This window comes from Podarcis pityusensis, assembly GCF_964106645.2.
Source record: "Podarcis pityusensis genome assembly, chromosome: 3".
In the NCBI taxonomy this organism is placed as follows: Eukaryota; Metazoa; Chordata; class Lepidosauria; order Squamata; family Lacertidae; genus Podarcis; species Podarcis pityusensis.
This window is the reverse complement of record NC_138026.1, coordinates 99,265,578-99,288,127: the sequence shown is the minus strand read 5'-3', so window position 1 is coordinate 99,288,127 and position 22,550 is coordinate 99,265,578. Positions and strand designations below refer to the sequence as shown.

General features: G+C 44.8%; 1 protein-coding gene across 10 annotated transcripts in view; it reads left to right on the top strand.

The window, feature by feature from the left end:
* Positions 1-10,348: 10,348 nt before the first annotated feature.
* Positions 10,349-22,550, top strand: part of TRERF1 (transcriptional regulating factor 1) — a 77,439-nt gene continuing 65,237 nt past the window's right edge. For 3 of the 10 annotated variants that reach the window (XM_081000496.1, XM_081000490.1, XM_081000491.1), the window contains exon 1: positions 10,350-11,332. The gene's annotated coding sequence lies outside the window, so the exon portion shown is untranslated. Of the gene's footprint in view, positions 11,333-11,521; positions 11,727-22,550 lie in introns of those variants that run through there. The other 7 variants (XM_081000494.1, XM_081000495.1, XM_081000487.1 and 4 more) reach the window with 5 other exon arrangements.

Below are 22,550 nucleotides of genomic sequence, written 5' to 3'. Positions count from 1 at the left end.
CAATACTACTACTACTACTACTACTACTAATAATAATAAGACCATTGGTAGGCTTGTCATATGTCCATAATTTCCTGGACACATCTAGAATACTGCTGTCGGAAGCAGCGTCCGGGTGAAAATTGTGATTTTCCTTTAAAATATTCTTTTCTTTTTAATTGTGGATTTGCCAAAAAAAAAGCTCAACAACTTTTCTGTCCGGATTCTCACTGTTTGAAATACGGCAACCCTACAATAACCAAAGTATTGCAAGCTTAGCTGGAACGGTCTTCCATAATCAAGAAAACTGCACATTATCCTTGACAGTGATAGCATTTAGTAATTTCTAATTCTCCTGTTGAGAGTAGGGTGGTCATATTTATTATCTCTATTTTGTAGCTCTTTTCTATAAAAGTTCGTCATAATAGCCTTGTATGGCAGAGACTAATATTATCACCTTTGTATTGCAGATGGCATTTATGGCTGAGCAATAATGGTTTACCTAAGACTACGAGGCCCACCAAGTACTGAAATAAATCACAACTGCAGTAAAATCAGCCATAATACAAGACAATAAGCAGCAAAGCCGATAAGAATTCCAATAATGGGATGGCCGATTATTATGTTGTTTTGTTCCAATGTCAGGGACTTATTTTCTCTCAGTGGATTTAGGTCGATTTAGGTCGACAATAGTCCCACTGACCTTGAGCTAAATAAATGGCAACAAATTCCTTATACATTTACTGTTGCTTTGGTCATTGAAAAGCACAGACCTGAAATAGATTATTGTAAGTAAGTAAGTAAGTAAGTATTATTATTATTATTATTATTATTATTACTCACCCTTCACCAGAAGGTCCCAGGGAGGTTTACAGCAATACAAAATACAGTATTTAAAACAGTTTAAAACAAATTACAGTCATAGTTAGAGTGGCCCTAAGATATATATCTCAAGTGTCAAAGACCAAGGTAAAGAGGTGTGACTTCAGCGTACCGCAAAAATCAGTGATGATTTTTGGGTCCATAAATCTCCAAGACAGGGGTTCCAACTTGAATAAAATATATTGGGGGGGCAGGTAAGCCTCCGCCCCACATAACTGATCACATGACACTGCACACACACACCACTGAATGACAAAGCCCATCTCCTTGGGGGGGGGGGCTGCAAATCATTTATGGAGGGGCCGAAGGGACATTGGCCCCTCGGAGTTGGCTTCTATGCTCCAAGGGCAGACCATCCTAATCAGTCGTCCACCCCTGCAGAGTGCAGTAGCCACATTTAACCCAAAGCTCACTAGGAATTGGTCCCTCCTTGACAAATGACTCACGAGTCCCACAGAGTATTACCATTCCACTCTGTGGCAAAAACCAGACTGAGGGTATGTCCAACCACAGGTGGAGGAAAGGTAAAAGAAACAAGTAAATAAATAATCGGTAGGAAAGAGAACAGCAGAGCACAGCCAGTGTTGTCTACTAAACCCATGCAGAAATAAGTATTACAATCTCCTCATCATAGATACCCTTTGTGGAGGCTGGTTCACTTGGGCAAATGAGACACTGCTCCAATATTATTATTTTATTATCCATTAAATTTATATCCCAACCTTCCTCCCAAACGAGACCCAACCTGAGTCTGCCCTTAGCCAGCCACCACCTGCCTTCCTTCTGACTTACCACCAGCTCAGGGGGTAGCATTACCTGTTAGCATCCTCATCCATGTTCTCAATGTTGCCCCTTGTGGAAGTCACCAGAGAGGACAAAATTAGAATTCGTTGGCTCTGCTTGTCATTGGCTGTCACTGGCTCCGCCTCCTTTTGGTCTTCCTGCTTTCCGCCCTGCCAGTCTCCAAGAGACAGCAGACACTGTTGTGACCATTTGACCATACTCAATGATGACTCATTGGACCATTTTTCTTCCAGCTTGCAGTTGCCTTTGTGAGTTCTTAGCCCTGTGAGGCCGCTAGGACCCTGATGATTCAAAATCGTCATCAAAGCTTGCCGATATTATCTTGGATAGACGTAGAAGAGGTGGTTTTGTGAGTCAATCTACTAACAGTACAAAGACTCACTTTAGAAAACCAAACCTCCAAGACAGAACACTGAACCGCACAGCCATACAGAAATACTTTACCCTGTTTATGCAACCACTTCCCTTGTGGGTTTTAACTGCAAATAGTTACATCAGAATTGGTACGTGTGCCCATTAGAGGCACTAATTCTCTCCCTGCCTGTCGTCCCAGCTCCTTGCAAACAAAAGCCTCTGGTGACCTTGATCCTATGCTATCTCACCGCACACGAAGCTTCAAGCACAATGGGAGGGATATATTCCCCCCCCCCTTTATAATCTCTTAGCCTGTGAACTTTCGCACAGAAGTATGGTTAACGTGACTGTGCATTTTTCAAAATGAAGGCTCTTCAATGCTAGATCCATTCTGCCTGTAAACACTAAAGCAAATTATGCGTCTTCCGTGACACCCCAAATGATTTTTTAAATTTTATTTTTACACTTTACAAATATATTTATTTCAGTCACAAGCAGGAGCTGAGATGAGGGACAAAGTAGGCATGACAGAGTCAGCTTCATGTATGTATTTAAACACACAGCTACCCTGTCACATAGAAGGGGAATGCAGAGGATCCCATTAAAAAAACCCAGCCAGGAACAAAAGCCAAATTTCCCCCCAACGCTTGGCTTACATCCCATCAGCCCAGCTTTCCAAGCAACTTCCTGTCTCAACTAATCAACTTCAGCCCTTTTCTGAATTTCTGGTTCAATTCGATGAGAGCTAAGAATTCTTTGATGTTTCTGCAAAATGTTAGACTAGCCTCTACAGGGTTGTTGTAAGGATAACTGCAGTGAGAAGCAGGGACGTTGCACACCTGCCTAGAGGCTGTGGAATGGACTTCTCTCTTGTCTTTCCAGAGAGGGTGCAAAACATTTCTTTGGCCTTCAGTTCAGCCGGTTGGTTTACTTGTTTTCTGCCATTCTGTTCTTTCGTGAAAGCCTTATTGCAATGGTTTTGTTTTAGCTCTTTGTACAGTGCCTTGAATATGTGGAGAGGCAGCTAACTAGAGATTTTAATCAGTCTGTGGTCAGAGATGCTTCTGGTATCAGAACCTCTGCTGGGGCGGGGATGGGGGAACACCTAGAGAGAAAAACAAGTTAAGGGCTACAATGAATTGGAGCATCTGCACTTGCCCGTTACTTTATACATGGATTTTTTTCTCCTATCTGGAGATTGGGGCAGTTCCATGTTTCGACATGAGGATATGTGACACAGCCACCTTGTTGAAGCTGAGCAAGTCTGGACTGCTTGGGAAAGGCAGCAGCTCAGTGGGTAGATCATGTGCTTTGCATGCAGAAGGTCCCAAGTTCACAATTCCCAGGTAGGGCTGGGAGACTCATGTCTTTAACCCTAGAGAGTTGCTGCCTGTCAGTGTAGAGTATACGGAGCTAGTTGGAGGAAGGATCTGACTCAGGAAAAGGCAGCTTCCTACATGTTTGTTCAGAGCCAGAATAGGAGACTCCTGGAATCCCTAGATTCCATGATGGAAGAAAAGCTAGACTGGTTACTGGGAGTGGCAACTGAGACCATATAATACCAGTCCTGAAAGACCTACATTGGGCCCTGGTACCTTTTTGAGCACAATTCAAAGTGTTGGTGCTGACCTTTAAAGCTCTAAACACCCTTGGCTCAGTATACCTGGAGATGAATTTTAACAGGGAGAAATGTAAAGTATTGCACTTGGGCAAAAAAAATGAGAGGCACAAATACAAGATGGGTGACACCTGGCTTGAGAGTAGTACATGCGAAAAGGATCTAGGAGTCTTGGTTGACCACAAACTTGACATGAGCCAACAGTGTGACGCGGCAGCTAAAAAAGCCAATGCAATTCTGGGCTGCATCAATAGGAGTATAGCATCTAGATCAAGGGAAGTAATAGTGCCACTGTATTCTGCTCTGGTCAGACCTCACCTGGAGTACTGTGTCCAGTTCTGGGCACCACAGTTCAAGAAGGACACTGACAAACTGGAACGTGTCCAGAGGAGGGCAACCAAAATGGTCAAAGGCCTGGAAACGATGCCTTATGAGGAACGGCTAAGGGAGCTGGGCATGTTTAGCCTGGAGAAGAGGAGGTTAAGGGGTGATATGATAGCCATGTTCAAATATATAAAAGGATGTCACATAGAGGAGGGAGAAAGGTTGTTTTCTGCTGCTCCAGAGAAGCGGACACGGAGCAATGGATTCAAACTACAAGAAAGAAGATTCCACCTAAACATTAGGAAGAACTTCCTGACAGTAAGAGCTGTTCGACAGTGGAATTTGCTGCCAAGGAGTGTGGTGGAGTCTCCTTCTTTGGAGGTCTTTAAGCAGAGGCTTGACAACCATATGTCAGGAGTGCTCTGATGGTGTTTCCTGCTTGGCAGGGGGTTGGACTCGATGGCCCTTGTGGTCTCTTCCAACTCTATGATTCTATGAGTGTCTCCACTCCCATCGTTCAGCCCGGACACTGAGGTCCAGCTCCGAGGGCCTTCTGACGGTTCCCTCATTGCGAGAAGCAAAGCTACAGGGAACCAGGCAGAGGGCCTTGTCGGTAGTGGCGCCCGCCCTCCCATCAGATGTCAAAGAAATAGACAACTATCTGACTTTTAGAAGACATCTGAAGGCAGCCCTGTTTAGGGAAGCTTTTAATGTTTGATGTTTTATCGTGTTTTTAATATTCTGTTGGGAGCTGCCCAGAGTGCCTGGGGAAACCCAGCCAGATGGGTGGGGTATAAATAAATAGTAGTAGTAGTAGTAGTAGTAGTAGTAGGCTACAAATTTGGCCTCAAGATTTAAAAAATGAGGCAAATGTTTTTAGGCATTACATTGTTAAACAGGAAGGTGTATTACATGCCCTAGTGCTTTTCAGACAGCAAGCATCCCAGAGGCCCTGCATTTAACATGCTGAAAGAAATCACATTTTATAATAAAAACATCCATAATGCAAGATAGTAAGCTGCAGGGAGAAGTCCCAGTGTTAAAATGATGACAAGCTAGAAAAAGGGGTGTGCATCCATTGAAGACGGTGTTCAAAGGAAGTGGGTTGTTCGTCCACATCCCACACTTAATCCGCACCAATTCTGCCTTTTCAATCCTCCAAGGACAGAATGTGCAATAGTTATCAACAGCCCTCTAAATATAGGGAAACTGTCAACAAGGTCACCTGCATACTCTTTAAACTATGTTGCTGCATTATATTCTTTCATAATATGCCTGGGGCTGAACGTGTCTCCAGCAAACCCTCAAAATTTATTTTCAGGATTCATTTTATCTTAATTTAACTTAACCTGCGAACATCTTTCTTAAGCGGTCGGGTGGGGGCCCTCGAGGCCTCTCTATCTGCTTCCTCCCCTGCTACACCCCTTTCCAGCCCCCACTTGGTATCTCTCCAAGTAGTAATGCGTCCTTGAACTCTGATAATACTTCCTGCTTGTCTGAGCGCACTCCTCTGTTGTCTCCCAAGACAGATGGAAGCCAACAACCAACCAGCCTGGATGGATGGATGGAAAGGAGTGAAGAAACAAGCCTACTTCACAAAAAGGTAAAAATTCGCATTTAATGCTCTCCCCACCCTTGCCAGGTGGCCCTCAGGTGGTTGCCTAGAAGGGAATGTGGCCCTCGACATTATCTTTATTACTTTGCTTCCCTGCTCTGGGGTTGAAAATATTCAATAAAGAGCAGGTTAGGAATACTTCTAATACTAATGACGATGATGTTGTTCCCCAACCTTATTCTTTAGATGGTGATGCCCCCAAATGAATTGATTTTAGTCAGGATTAAACAAACTTTGCTCCTCAGTTGTATTCTACACGATTCATTGGAACGCCTATCATTATAGGGCAGCAATCTCTAGGTTGGATTACTGCAGCACATCAAACATAAAGCTACCTCTTTCGGAAACTTTGGCTGGTGTAAAATTCGGCAGCCCGATTGCTCACTGGCGTAAGACCATTTGAGCATATAACACCGAATCTGGCCTGACTGCACTGGCTGCCGATTAGTTTCCGGGGCCAATTCAAAGTGCTGTCCCCACCCCCCAAAAAAGTGCTGCTTTTGACCTATAAAGCCTTAAACAGCTCAGGACTGCAATACCTCAAGGAACGCTACTTTCCATATGGATCAACCCAGATCCTTCAATCATCACCTGAGGCCCTTATTTGTGTGCTTCTTCCACAAGAGGTGCAGAGAATGGCAACACAAGAATAGGTCTTTTCTGAGGTGGCTTCCTGCTTGTGGAATACTCTCCTCAGGGAAGCTTGCCTGGCGCCAGGTGATATGTCTCTTCAACCAGGCATTCGGCCGAAGAACATTCCAAATGTGTTTGTGGGAGGGGGGGATATTGGTTTGTTTCTGTTTTATTACATATTTTATGTTCTCATTTTGTATTTTTCCTGTCATGCACCACCCTGGGATCTTCAGATAAAGGGTGGTACAGTGGTACCTCGGGTCAAGTACTTAATTCGTTCCAGAGGTCCCTACTTAACCTGAAACTGTTCTTAACCTGAAGCACCACTTTAGCTAATGGGGCCTCCTGCTGCTGCCGCGCTGCCGGAGCACGATTTCTGTTCTCATCCTGAAGCAAAGTTCTTAACCCGAGGTACTATTTCTAGGTTAGCGGAGTCTGTAACCTGAAGCGTATGTAACCCGAGGTACCACTGTATACATATTTGATTAACAACAGCAACACAACTGAGAGAAGTTTAACTGAAGCTTCATTGAAATCCTACATTGAGTGTCTACTCCAGTAGTTCCCAGTGTTTTTCATGTCACCACCCCCTTGGTTCCATGCCCCTTACTCTATAAAAAGCATTGTTCAGAATAATAATAATAATAATAATAATAATAATGAGTCATACCTCGGAAGTCAAACAGAATCTGTTCTGGAAGTCTGGTCGACTTCCAAAACGTTTGCAAACCAAAGTGCGGCTTCCGATTGGCTGCAGGAAGCTCCTGCAGCCAATTGGAAGCCATGGAACCCGCGTCAGACGTTTGGGTTCTACAGAACGTTCACAAACCAGAACACTCACTTCCAGGTTTGCGGCGTTTGGGAGCCAAAACATTCGACTCGCAAGGCGTTTGACCTCCAAGGTACGACTGTAATTTATTATTTATACCCTGCCCATCTGGCTGGGTTTTCCCAGCCCCAGAATAGCTGTTTGCACAGCCCACTAAAGAAGATAATGCACAATAAAATTAAAAACATTAACAATTAATTGCACATTCATTCAAGATCCAACCCAAACTACTTAGGTTCATTAATTCAACAAAACTGAGAACTTGATCAAGAGATACTAGCTTTTCAGTTCGAGATCTAATTAATCCACTTTCCTGTTACCAATAGTAACCAGCGAGCTGCATCTGGGAACCTGATAGTAGGGAATGAAGGTCACAGCCCTCAGTGTTACGTACGCCTAAACAAGATTTCCCCTCACATGTTTCAAGCCCCATGCCTCAGCAGCTGCATGCTGGCCCTGCCCTCTCTGTTGCAGTGTTAGGCAGGGAGCCTTCTGAAGCGGGTCTCCCAATTGCATGGAAGCTTCTACTTGTCTTCAAGCAAATATAGGTAGAAGCCCCCTGGGAAGGCCTGGGACTGAGCAAGCAGGGATGCTAGGGGTGAGACCAGGCTGGATGGATGACAACAGAATAGGGCTATATTAACTTCCCTGTTGGCTCTGGATACATAGAATCATAGAGTTGGAAGAGACCACAAGGGCCATCGAGTCCAACCCCCTGCCAAACAGGAAACACCATCAGAGCACTCCTGACATATGGTTGTCAAGCCTCTGCTTAAAGACCTCCAAAGAAGGAGACTCCACCACACTCCTTGGCAGCAAATTCCACTGTTGAACAGCTCTTACTGTCAGGAAGTTCTTCCTAATGTTTAGGTGGAATCTTCTTTCTTGTAGTTTAGATCCATTGCTCCGTGTCCGCTTCTCTGGAGCAGCAGAAAACAACCTTTCTCCCTCCTCTATGTGACATCCTTTTATATATTTGAACATGGCTATCATATCACCCCTTAACCTCCTCTTCTCCAGGCTAAACATGCCCAGCTCCCTTAGCCGTTCCTCATAAGGCATCGTTTCCAGGTGTTTGACCATTTTGGTTGCCCTCCTCTGGAAACGTTCCAGTTTGTCAGTGTCCTTCTTGAAGGAAGGAAGCCGGGTTCGAATTCCCACTTGGGCCCCCTGTAGTGTGAATGCGGCAAAGGTGTAGATCACACGGGTACACCTACCAGAGTCTGCTTGCTGACAAAACCCTGCTTAGTTTTTGTATGAGTGAAATAGCCTTCAAATGAGATCATGTTGTGGTTCTGAGCATGTCAGACTGACCTATTTCACAGGGCTGCTATGAGACCAAGGTTGCAATCTTCTACCTACTTACCTGCAAGAAAGCCCTAATTAACTCAGTAAGACTTGATTCCATATCTCTTTCTTTTGTGTAAACACTCCAGGAGCTTTTTTTGGCTCAAGAGCGAAGTTAAAAATGTTTTAGATCAATAGTAACAGCTATTCTTGAGATGATTCTTGAGATGATTATCCAGAGCAAGGTTTGGGATAAAAAACAACCCTCCCTTTCACTGGGTTGCTGACTGAAGGGGAGCCAAAATGAGCCCACAAGAGGAAAGCATCAGAAGTTTTCAGAAGAATGTACAATGAAAAAGAAAGGAAGCCTAATGAGACAAGCCCTCCACCAGATTGTCCAAGCTAAGTAGCCCTGGAAAGCTGAGCATCAGTTGGGGGGGCGGGGAATGGCCTTACTCCACTTGGAGGAAATGGCTGGCTGAACATGAGTGCGCCCATAGCTGTCAACTTACATATTTGAAAATAAGGGACCAGCAGCCTCGAAAATAAGGGATCAGCAGCCAAAATAAGGGATTTTCCAGGCACAGATATGTTCAACTTCTGAGCCAAAGGCAGAAAGCCCAGCCAGCAGCCAAACGAAGCCTCAAGTGGTGGTTCCCACAGCGCAGCAACCTGGCAAAGGGGATGCAGAAAGGAAACCACCGTCACCTCTCCTCTGGGAAGCGCTGAGCAAAGGCGAGTCCCTAGGCAATGCGGCCGATTTGATTGGCACAAGGCATGCAAGCTCCATCCCCCAGTCGTTCTTAGGCTCCTTATTGGGCGAGCAACGCAGCCAAGCAACACAGTTGGAGCCTCCCTCCTCCCTGGCCGGCAGGGAGGGAGGGAAAGGAGCTGCTTCCTTTGAAACCCGGGAAATTTAAGGGACATCATCAATAAGGGACAGCAGCGGGACATGTTAATGGGATAAGGGACTTTCCCGCCAAATAAGGGATGGTTGACAGCTATGAGTGCGCCTGTTTAGGGCGAGAGGACCCCTCACCCTGCAATGTTTAGTGATGGATCCCACTTCTGGCACCAAACAGTGACATTGCATTTGCTTAGCTCACTCTACCCAACTCCTCCTTCCTTGCATCAAAACTGGTCACACAACTCATTCCGGATCTGACACCTTCAGGCATGCTAGCAGGGAAAGGATTCAAACACTTTCTTGGATCTTTCATCACAAATATACTACTAGTGCCACGTTTACAGTTTAATAGTGGACGTTTTATATGAATGTGCTGGATGTAGCAAATCAAATCCCCTGTAACATATTGCATTTGATGCTATCTGAGCTGAGCTTATACCTGCAAAGGTTCATTCAAACAGGAAGATCATGAAGTAATGAACACGCATACATGGAACTCAGATCTAAGTTACTAGCCAGAAGCACATCCAACGGCGGCTAAGTCATGCAAACACACCGCAAGGTTGCCAACTTCCCCTCGCAGCTTGGCTCCTGTGCCGTTAACGGCAGGCTTGACAACCAAGAACTAAGCCTTCCCCAGCATGCTGATGTCAATACGTATAGGCAAAGCTCCCCCTCCCCCACTTAAAAAAACACACGCTGCTTGCCACTCTACTGCAAATGGCACAGGAGCCTTAAACGGGGGGAAAGAAGACGCTGGCAACCTTAGGCAGTAATAAACGTCTTGCGCATACAAGCGCTCTTTTTAACCCGCGACGGCTTGCCAAAGAAAAATATGAAAATGGAGAGGCATCCGACTGCGACGAATACTGCAAGTTTCTTTTCTGAGAAGTGCTGGGGAAGGGAGGCAGGGAGAGAGCACCGCCCGCGGGCTCACGTCGGAGCGCTGCGCCAATCACAAGCCGGTCGGGGGCGCTCCCAGGAGGAGCCCCCCCCACCTCCCCACGTTTTGCAGTCATGGCGTTAGGGGTGGGAGGGCGGCGGGGAAGCGTACAGTAACGAGGAGCCCACACCCTGCTGCGAAGCGGCACTGTCTTCCTGCGTCTCCCCGACCAGGGAGGGGGCGGGCACAAAGCCAAACTCCCCAGGGCGCTTTCTTGCAGCGCGATCCCGCGGACGCTTCCTCGCGAGTCCCCGTGTGAATGGGGCTTGCTGCCAGGATTACAGTCTCAAGACATCCATATATAGGGCTTCGGGTGTGTTTGTTTTGCGGGGGGGGGGGCACAGTCTTATAAGCCCCGAGAAATACTGCAGGCTTCATTTCCGAGCAAACACGCGTCGGATCGGGCCGCGTGCTTCCTCCAGGATGCGTTTCAAACGCACCCTCCTCCTCGGCTCCTTTGCAGAAATGGGACCCGCCCTCCGCCCAACTCTGCTCGGATTCAAGAAAGATCTTGAGTTACGAAGCAGGGAACGAGGAAACGGCGCGCCATGCACGCAGGGTGTGTGTGTGTGTTTGCACACCCCGAGCCTGGAGCGTCACCGGGGACCTCCTGGCCCCCGAGTGCAATTGCTGCTCACCACCCAGGAATCTGGCCCGGGGCGCCGCCGACAGCTCGGACAGGCAGCAGCGCATGGGGAGGTGGGTTTGTCCTCCGTACCTGCTGCATGGAAACTGCAGCCCTTAGAAAAGGGAAACGAGTGGGGCAGTGCGAAAAAGAGAGAGAAAACACCCTCCCTACTGAAAACCCCAGGAAGACACGCCGCTAAATTGCCGGAGTTTGCTCCCAGCCCGCAGGTCACTCCTTAAGACAGGAGACCCCGGCCAAGGGCTCCGCGCTCTGCTACTAACTGCCGCCACTGACACCTTACTTCCTGGTTTGCAAACTCAGGACCAGACCCATCTCGGCGGAGTGATTCGATTTTCTCTCCTAGCCTCCTCCCCTTTTTGCTTCTGCTTTCTCTCTCCCCCCCCCCTCCTTTTGCACGAAAATAATTTGACAGCGTTTTGCTGACACGGGGATTTTGCACCAGAGATTAAGAGAGGGGGGGGGCAGAGCCCCCACCCTAAAGTGGCATGCAAGGAATTTCATGCACAAGGTAAGTCCAGCTCCCTTGAGCTTCTCCTCCTGGCGTGGGCTTGGGAAAGAGCGAAGATTAGTTATTTCCACCTCTCTCTCTCTTCGTCTCCCCCCTGTACAGTCGCGGAGGGGAGGAGGGTGCATTGCACAGGGGGTGGGTGGGGGGGAGAAGAGGGGGCGGAGGCGGCGGGGTTGCGTGTAGATATGCAAGTATATATTTCCTGGCGGAGCGATATTTGTTTACAGCAAGAGCTTGTACTGTAAGCAAAGTAGGACCCGAGTAAATACCGGTAGCAGCTCAGTAATAAATTAAAATTGCAATTGCCCCGTCGCTGCACAGTATAGATCCATTATATGTATTAAAAACTGCGCCCACACGGACCCTGCATGCACTTGTTGCAGACTTGCACCAGGTAGGCAAAACGCTTAACAACTTCCATTCTTGCACGGAGCTTGCAAACTCAACTTTTTTTTTTTTTTTTTTAAGTTTGTAAGTTCACTCACTTTCGGTATGTAGGACTGAGTGGGCGAGGCCCTCCCTGCCTCCTGCTCCTTCCTGCAAGATATCCCAGCAGGAGGAGAGAGGAAAAAAGGAGATCATTAAGCCTGGCTATTATTATGATTATTATTTTATTATTATAAATAAATGTCCCCCTGGCTGCGTGCTTCCTTAAGGTGCAAGGCCGTGAGTGTTTTTTTAAATCGGATCGAGGCGAGTCCTCGCACTGCGGGGGGTGGGGCGGGAAGAGGGCAGCGTGATCTTTTAAATCGAGTGCGTGTACAGGGAGCTGCCCGCGGTGTGGCAAGAGAACCATATGCGAGGATCTGGCAACGGCGGATCGCACACGCTGCCTTACCTACCTGCTCCCAGTCGGTGGGAAATTAGAAAGCGAGAGATTTGCATCTTGGCCACTCCCTAAGCCCGTACACCCATGCTTTCTTTCCCCGTAGCGTTCGCTTAGCATTCATCAAAAGGAAAGAGGCACTTAAAGTAAGATGGATGCAATTTTTTTTTTTAACAGAGATGAGTCAGTGCCTGAAAAAACCCATAAATGAATACGGTTGTGTGTTGCGGTTGTGTTTCATATAAAAATATAGCAACCGGAGAAGGGGAATATGCAAGGCCGGTACTGAGACTATATATATATTTTCCTTGTTTCCAGAGTCTGACTCCGAGAGCGTTGCATGAACAGAATCCATATCTGCTTGTGTAATTTGAGTTAATGCAGGATTCACATGCTTCACCCAAGAGGTTAAAATGAGCTCTGCAACTTTTCATTGATTAGTCAGTTTAAAAAATACCCTTTGACCACCCACAAAAGTTGTCCGGGTTAACCTGGTAGCAGTTTATTTTAAATAGAATGTTTAATTATTTTTTAAAACAAATATGTATGAAATTGTAGGCAACTGGGCTCCATGTTAGAAGAGCCACTTGTCCTTTTCTTGCATATTCATCCCTGAATTGTGCCTATGAGCATTAAGCTTAAAAGCAAAATATGCCTGTTTTTCTTTTGTTTTAATTCATAAGCAGTTTTTTTTAATTAGTCAATTAATCGTCTAAGGTGTCTTTAATCATATGTCAACCCTGGTTTAAAATACTCCAGAGTCAGTTTGTAGGTTTCCAGATGCATAGTGTGAATGTGGTTCTTGGCTATGAGATTAAAGTATATTAATGTGGGGAAAACCATATGCCTAATTGGTTTGGAATCTCTTGCCAGCTGTCCAGTAGTTTTTAATGTGATATAATCTGCAGTGTTTACTAAAAAGCTAGTGGAGCATCGTGGTCAACAGCAAACCTGCATCCCTGCTCAGAAGTTAGTCCCACTGTGATCAATAGGACTTAACTGCTTAGTGTGTTTAGGACTGGAGCGTGGAGCTAGATCTCCACTTTTAGAAGACCAAGACCAACCCACTCTCTTGTGGCACCTTCAAGACTAACCTTAAAGGTTAGGAATTCCTTAAGGGTTGTTATGGCCTGAGCCAGAGGTCGGAAACCAAGGTATTTTTGTGTGGCTAGAAAATGGTGTCCTTCAACTCCTGCCTCATATTGGCCTGAATGGAAGCTAGATTTGGGTGTAGAGAATGTAGCCTACTGTACAAAGGTAGATTTTGTGTTTGTTGCCACTTCCATTTTTGCTTCTGGACTACTGAAAGGAAGCCTGGAAGGGAATGTGGCCCTGGTAGGTTCCTCATCCTGGCCTGAGTCTTGGTGGAACTAGTCTATTTCCATCAGCTGCATGAATCGTCAGGGTAAGTTAGCAGACATGTGCACCAGTGATTGGGGTGGGGCATTTTTCTTTTTGGGGAGTGACATTTTAAGCATCAAGTTTTAGAGGGAAATGAAAAGCTTTCCATATGAACCTATCCAGACCCTGAGATCATCTTCTGAGGCCCTTCGTCGTGTGCCTTCTCCATGAGAGGTCCGGAGGGTGGCAACACAAGAAGAGGCCTTTTCTGCAGTGGCTCCCTGTTTAAGGAATGCTCTTCCTAGGGAGGTTCTTCTGGCGCTTTCGTTACACACCTTTAGGTGCCAGATGTAAACATTTCTTGTTAAGAAGGCCTTTGGCTGATTGACATCCAATGCCCTTTTAAAAGGTAGTGGGAAGTACAGTGGTACCTCGGGTTACATACACTTCAGGTTACATACGCTTCAGGTTACAGACTCCGCTAACCCAGAAATAGTACCTCACGTTAAGAACTTTGCTTCAGGATGAGAACAGAAATTGTGCTCCGGCGGCACGGCAGCAGCAGGAGGCCCCATAAGCTAAAGTGGTGCTTCAGGTTAAGAACAGTTTCAGGTTAAGAATAGACCCCCGGAACGAATTAAGTACTTAACCTGAGGTACCACTGTAGGTTGTTTATTGGGTTGCTTTTATTTTTATTATGTATTTTGTGATTTTATATTGTGATTTTATGTTGTAACTGCCCTTAGAATTGTGGGTATAGAGTGGTATACAGGTTTAACTAATTAATAATAATAATAATAAATGCATAAAGTACAAGCTCTGACTGTTTTGTTGCAGAGGAATTGCAAGGTTTGTTCACATAATGTATGGTAAGCATTAGTTCAGATGCAATGTGGTCTCCATGTTTCTCTGTCGCTGCCAGACACAGTGGTCCAGCCACTTTGTAGCCCCTCTTTGAGAGGGTGCGTTGAGAAAGGTCTTTGTAGAGGACCTTGGGGCATGGGTACAAGTGCATATGTCCCAAGCCTTCTTAAGGTTTTCTATGTCAAAATCAGCATTTTGAATCTGGCTGGGAAGCGATTTGGAAGTTGGTGAAGGTATATGTTCTGAACATGTTCAGAGTTGCTATATAAATCAGAGTCCCGGGAAAGTGTCCTGGTAACTATGGTTTGTTAAGGATATGCAGCCCCCAACTTTCCTTTAGTGTCAAAGAGGGTATAAGGTTGTTTTAAATGTAAGTTGTTGATGTTAACAGTTGAGGCATGAGCCCAACGACACCTTTTTTGGGGTCTGCTTTTGGGTGCATGGGTGGATGTAAGAAATTGCCAGGCTTCACCGTGCTTTGACCTGAGTACTGCTCCTCTTTGGAAAGAGTGTGTATGTATGAGTGTGAGAGGTAATAAGTGTGGTGGTGTAGTGTAGTGGTTAGAGTGTTGGACTAGGACTTGGGAGACCAAGGTTCAAATCCCCCGTCCACTATGAAAGGCGAACATAAAATGAGGAGAATCATGTATGCCACCTCGAGGTCTTCAGAGGAAATGGTCGGTTGTAAATGTAAAAATAAATTAAATACAGTGGTGCCTCGCAAGACGAAATTAATCCGTTCCGCGAGAGTCTTCGTCTAGCCGTTTTTTCGTCTTGCGAAGCAACCCTATTAGCGGCTTAACGGATTAGCGCTATTAGCGGTTTAGCGGCTATTAAAGGCTTATCGGATTAGCTGCTAAAAGGCTATTAAAGGCTTAGCGGCTTAGATAAAGGGGGGGGAAAGCGAAAAAAAAATCTCAAGACTCGCAAGACATTTTCGTCTTGCGAAGCAAGCCCATAGGGAAATTCGTCCTGCGAAGCAACTCAAAAACGGAAAACCCTTTCGTCTAGCGGGTTTTCCGTCTTGCGAGGCATTCGTCTTGCGGGGCACCACTGTAACAATGATGAGAGCTGCTGTACCACTGATAGCAAAGAGTGAGTTATGAGCAGGAAGTTTTTGGTTCAAATGGTAGCTTACCCACAAACTTGTTGTATGGCCTAAGCTAAGCTCCTATTTCTCAGCCACCCCGTTGGGTAAGCTGCTGTTTTTCTGTCCGTCTCCACGTTTGCAGTACAGTGATAATACTTCATAAGCACTGTTCATAAACAATCATAATAGTTATTGAGAATGTGAGCTTGAAGCACTGTGAACCCTTAAAAGCTTTCTTACTACAGTGGTACCTCGGGTTACATACGCTTCAGGTTACATACGCTTCAGGTTACAGACTCCGCTAACCCAGAAATAGTTCCTCAGGTTAAGAACTTTGCTTCAGGATGAGAACAGAAATTGTGCTCCGGCGGCATGGCAGCGGGAGGCCCCATTAGCTAAAGTGGTGCTTCAGGTTAAGAACAGTTTCAGGTTAAGTATGGACCTCCGGAACGAAATAAGTACTTAACCCGAGGTACCACTGTAAGAGTGTCCCTGAGCATGTGCAGTGTCTCACAGGCTTGAGTTTAGGAGACAGAGCATTGCTTCTAGAAATATCTGTTTCTGCACCTGTTTCTTTGGAATTGAACCACTGGAATCTAGGGCGCTTATCTGATCAAAGGAAGTCGATAAATCAGTTGAGTTTTTAATAGATTAAAAGTGGCATTTTCTCCTTTGCATAAGTACTTCTAGCAACAATAATCAATGCTTGCTAAAAGAATATGTTTTGCGTGATTGATCTGTGATACCTTTTAAGTTTATTAAATGTTGTTTAGCTGATTAAACAAACTGTTTATTTGACTGTAGGTGGTATCCATATTGGAAACCACCTCAAGTTGTGTACTTCTTTCTAGGTTCTGTAAAGATTTAAGAAAAACATGGTGGAATGTGTAAGAGGTACCACCAAGTAGCCTCTCTCAAGCTTCCAAGACTTTGAAGGACCTGAAAGTTTGACACACTTCCTCGTGTGGGAATGGATTACCAGCCACTTGGTTGGTTTGAAATTCATTTAATTGTTGAGTTTTCAGGGGGAAACGTTTTCAGTAATACACCCAGGCATTGTGTTGTGTTAGCATCGGACGTTAGGGGCACTGCAGGGTACTTAAAATGCTTAGTGCTTAAAATGCTCAGTGTGCTCAGCATGGCTCAGATATGCCTCTGGGCGGATAAAGATGGTAGATGGGGTCTCATTGGCACTGTGTTTGCTGTGCATTGCACACAACCACACTGTAAGCAAAGGATGTGGCTGCTTCATTCCCTTGCCTTCTTATGACACGTGCAGGTCTTATATATGCAGAACTAGATTTTCCCCTTTTTGGATAAAGCTTTTCCTGTGCAAAAGTTAATGCGTTTTTTATTTTCTGTGTTTGTGGTGTTTTCATGAAGAATTATCTGCATGTTGTTTTGTCTTTCCCCAGCATACGTCTCTGGTTTATGATAAGAAAAGCTTATACATAAAATAATAGCAACGACACTGTGCATTTCAAAGGCATTTGCTTGTAAACCCTCAATTTTGCATTTAAAGCAAAACTGAACGATGCGCTTGATTTTGTGAGATCCATGTGTGTCTGACAAAATGAATCGTTCACTGTAGTTTTTCAGCACATCTCTGCAATTTTAATTCACTTTGAAATAAGGCAGGTTGTGGGTGGCTTCCACGTTCACTTGTTCTGTAGCTGAAAAGATTAGAAGACATTGTGAGTCCTGTGTTCCGTTCTGGGCACCACATCCAGGTGTAGACCAGTGATTCCTAAATTTTGGGGGGCCACCACCCCTTGGTTCCATAAATGCATCTCCAGTGCCCCCCACCTTACCCGGTAAAAAGGCATTATTCAGGTTTGTAGGAAGGAAGATAATAACAAAATAAAATTCACTTAATTGCACATTTATTCAAAATCCAATTGAAACTAATTAGCATAATCAGTTCAGCAAAAGTGATGAGTTTGGTCCAGTGATACCAGCTTTCAAAAGTCTGAGAGTCATTTACACCTCTAGGTAATCCCACTTCCCTCTTCTAGGGGTGGTATCATTCACTTGAGGAACCACTGGTGTTGACCAATTGGAATGAGTTCACTGAGGGCAGCAAAGATGGCCAGGGGTAGGAAATACATGTCCTAAGAGGAATGGAAGCCTGCAGCTCAAGAGCATCTGCCTTGCGTGCATAGTACGCCATCTTAAATCCTGTGTATCTCCAGGTCGGGTTGAAACCCTGGAGAGCCATTGCCAGTCAAATTAGACAGTATGGAGCTACATGGACCAATGGACTGACTCAGTTTGGCAATTTCCTATGTTCCCAACTGGGTAGAATTATGGAATTGTAGTGATGGAAAGGGACCAGAAGGGTCATCTTTTAGCCCACTTCTAGTCTGCAGGGATCTCACCTGTCTCCAAGAATTCTCAAAGATCAGGCTTCCTCAACCTCAGCCCTTCAGATGTTTTGAGACTACAGTTCCCATCGTCCTTGACCACTGGTCCTGCTAGCTAGGGATCATGGGAATTGTAGGCCCAAAACATCTGGAGGGCCGAGGTTGAGGAAGCCTGTCAAAGATTATAGACACCTGTTGATGCAGCCTAGAATAGCATTAGCTTTTTTTGTTGTTGCATCACACTGTTGACTCAGGTTCAGCTTGGAGTCCACTAAGACCCCAATGTCCTTTTCACATGTGCTTCCAGTAAGCCAGGTGCCCCCATCTTACGTTGGTGCATCTGGTTCTTCCTGCCTAAGTGCAAAACCTTTCATTTGTCCCTATTGAAATTCATTTTGTTAGCTTGGGCCTAGGTTTCCGATCTCTTAAGGTCTCTTCCTTCTCTGGGTAGTGGCAGGGTAGGGTTCTCTGCAGTGTGCCTTCCCCAGCCACCTTGGTATATTCTGAGGTCTGCAATTGTCCTTGGTCCTCTAGCTGTTGCTTTGGATTTCCTGCATGAAGCAGGCTATGCTAGATAGCTTGCATTGGGGAACCAGTTGCCCCTCTTGATGTTGTTAAACTCCCAGCTCCCATCAGCTCTAGTCCGCACGGGCAGTGGTCAAGGATGATGGGCGTTGTAGTCCAGCAACATCAAGAGGCTTACAGATTCCCCATCTCTGGCCTACAAAGTCTTGCATGATGCTGTATTGGGGGTTGCTTCTCAGGCTAGGTCTACAGTATTCCTTCATTGTGCCATATAGTGGTACCTTTGTTCCGGAGGTCTGTTCTTAACCTGAGGTACCACTTAGCTAATGGGGCCTCCTGCCGCCGCCGCCCGATTTCTGTTCTCATCCTGAGGTAAAGTTCTTAACCCGAGGTACTACTTCCAGGTTAGCGGAGTCTGTAACCCAAAGTGTTTGTAACCCGAGCTGTTTGTAACCCGAGGTACCATTGTAGTGTTACGTGCTTTAAAAATATGTAAGAAATATACACCATATAATGACATTTAACATACATTTGCCCAAGAGACCTCATTATACTAAGAAAATCAATAGGAAAGGCAGCTAATTAGATGAGGAAAAAGTTTGTAGTGGAATCCAAAAATGTATAGTCAGAAACAAGCACTATTGAATTCAAGAAGTGGGGTTAGGATTTCAGCCTTAACAAAAATGATTTTATCTATATATAATTCTCAAGAGAGTGTCTTTAAAGAACTGTATTTGTGGAGTTCGCATTGGCATGTGCAAGATCGATCCCCATATTTGACAGCTGCATTGACAGCTGTAATACTAGATGATCCTCACGGTGCCTTCAAACGCTACAATTTTATGACTTTATGTCTTGTAAAAAATTCAGTATTTTTGTCTGCTTGTAAGATATGGTGATGGCCTGGCCACCAGCTTGGATGGGGAGAGGAAGAACCATGTGCTTCACCTTGAACTTTGTGGAGGAAAGGTGGAATCTAAATGTGATGGTGATGATGATTTTTTAAATTTTTTAAAAAAACACCCCATAGTTTTTGCTTAGTTCAGATGTAATGGCAACCTATAATTTGCCACAAAACTGGAAGTCAGGGAACATGCAAGCTAGGGGCATGTCATGTAGCGTCACAAGTTAAACCTAGTTTGCTGCTTCGTTGTAGTATGCTAAGCACTTGAGAATGCGACTACGTGTGTGCGTTTGAGGAAGTCTGCAATGTGGAATGTAGAAGAATGTGGGCAGGCACAAATATATGGATCGTTCATGCTGGATCAGTGCTCTGCGTCAGGATTGGGGAACCTTTTTTTTTGACATTCTATTCTGAGCAACCTTCTCAGGGCAACATGCCAATTGTAGGTGGAGCCGGAGGCAAAAGCAGGCAGAGCAGTGACTCTAAATTTTGCTTTCATGTAGTGGGCACTCCTATCTCCATTCAGGCAAGCAAGAGGCAAACACCAAGAGTTGAAGGACACAATCCAGGCAGGGAAAAACAATCAAGGCCAGAGAGGGGTGTGGCCTGGGGAGAGGAGGTGTGGAGAGGAGGGCCAAATAGAGCAGTCCAGAGGGCCACATTTGGTTTGCCAACCCTTCTCTGCATGGACCCTTAGTCTAAGGCAGGCATAGGCAAACTCGGCCCTCCAGATGTTTTGAGACTACAGTTCCCATCATCCCTGACCACTGGTCCTGTTAGCTAGGGATGATGGGAATTGTAGTCCCAAAACATCTGGAGGGCCGAGTTTGCCTATGCCTGGTCTAAGGTACCATGGGCAGTTCATATGTTCTTATCTGCTGTTTGCGTTTTCTACCCCTGTTTCTACACTGCGTGTAGAATGTGTGCATTGTTGTTCCATGACCTAGTAATTTCCATCTTGGTCTACTGAAATGCGCTTTGTGTGGGGATACCCCTGAGGTCAGTCTGGAAGATGCACCGAGTGCAAAATTGAGTGGCTCAACTGCTCAGTGCAAGGGCCAAATATCACCTCCATGTTACATAGTGCTGAGAGTCTTGTACTGGCAGTCCTCTACTGGACTTAGTTGAAGGTGCTGATTTTGATACCATTTCATCAGGAGGTCCATTCCATTTGATGCAGAAATTGGACCTTTAGTGTTGTGGCATCTGCGTCTTGGAATTCCCTCCAATTGTGTATCAGACAGGTGCCATCTCTGTTGTCTTTTGGTGCATATTGAAGATTGTCCTTTTCCAGCAAACCTTTTAAGTGAAGATTTTTGTCCTCTTTCATCTACATTGGATTAGAAATAGTGTGTTTTACAAACACACACATTTTTGAATCACTTTGGGATGTTTTCTAGGAAGTAATTTATAAATTAAATGAACAAAATTAGCTTGTACTGATACGAAAACTCCAAGAGCTTGGCAGCAATTCTTGGCGAGTTGAAGTATTGCGGGTTTTTCTGGAAAATTTTGAATTGGAAAATTTCCCACTGTATGTTAGGGTAAGCTGCCCTGGGAAAAAATCATTTTGCATCAGAAAATTTTGTGATGTCTTAGAGAGGGATTTAATTTAGCATCTTTATGATGTACTTGCTCTGTAATACAGATGGTTATAGGTATATTTTATGTTTATGTTGAGTGTTCACTGACGGTTTGGTTTGTCTTCAACAAGTAACAAAAAAAGTTAGCATTTCTATTTTACTCATAGCTATTAACGTTTCCCTTTTTTAAAGGGAAATTCCCTTATTCTGAATAGGATTCCTCGGAAGAAAAGGGAAACGTTGACAGCTATGATTTTACTTGCATTTAGTAATCAAAGCTAAAAACTTTGAAACTGCTAAGCTTGCCTAGTGTTGTATTTGCAGTTGGCACCCGTTCATGGTTAGTCATGAACTTAGGAAACAGAAGATTTTCTATGGGGAAAAATAAATCACTGGGGGGAAAATTCCACCACACATTGTTGGTGGTGAATTGTGAGGCAAAGGGTATTAAACACAGCGATACACAAGAGGTTGTCAGAAGGCTCCAAACTGAGATAACATATGCGATTGATGGTCCCCTTAGGGTAGTTATTTTCAAAATTCCTGCCGGCTTCCTTATTGCTTTGTCTGATGTGGGACCTTGAAACACCTCAGCTGACATTCACACAAAAAGGTTTTAAAGTTGCAGGTGCAGTCTCTACTTAACAATTGAAGGCATCACTAACTTGTATTACTAGGGCTGTGTGTTGTCAGGCTGTTTGGCATAAGTGAATGCAAATCTTGAGAGAAGTTGTGAAACTACCTCCTGAGGGAAGTTTGTCAGGCCCTACTCTTGATTGGATATCAGGAGCGAGGTGAAGACTTCAGTGTTCTGGTGAGCATTTGAAGTGTCCGTTCGAATGTTTAAGATTATGCTGCAGTTGATGTGCAGTTCTGCTGCTACAATCTTGGTTTTCACCCTGGTGCTGTTGGGAATTTTCATTATGCGGTGTTTTAATGAAGGGAAGTTTCTGTTTATTGAAAGTTACGTATGATGAGAGGCAGAGTTTTGTGGTGGAACACAAAAACTTGAAATGTGCGTGGACAACAGCAGAGTGCTCCATTCTAGTTGAACAGCGGCTGGGATTTCGCTAGTCTCCACATGTGTATTGACTGTTGACTGTAAAAGGAAAGCCAGTTACACAATTAGACTCTCTGACTTCTACTGCATATATTCCACTTTGGTTTACTTCTGATTGATCTGATGTTTTTCTATACAGAGTGTACATTTCCCTTGCAATAATTACTGGCAAGATTGAACACCCTTTTTGGAAAAGGTGAGTGGGCATATAAAATAAATTTGGTGGTTGGTTGTTTAGCCAAAGTGTTCAGTTTGTAAGTCCAATGGCTAATAACTAAAATGAAAGTTAGGAAGTTACCCTGTGCAGTTGTGGCATTGTAAGCTACTATTGACTAAGACTCCCCAAGCTGATTAATGATTTGCTATTTAGATTCAAATCAACTCATAAAAAATAATCAGTATTATAGCTTGGAAGGGAAGGAATTCCAAAGGTTGTTATCGGGAAAGGAGACATGAACTCATAGGCTTTTACTTGCACCAGGGTTTTATTTCGGTAAAGTAAGGGCATCTGTACTTGGCAACACAGAACTAAAGTAGGACAACTCACTAGAGTAGGTGTGAAATGCTGTCTTAAGAGATGTGAGGCATAGTTTGAGTGTTGCAGGTAAAAATGAAATGTGATGAACTTAAGCTGCCTTTATACTGAGTAGGGATGGAAGGAT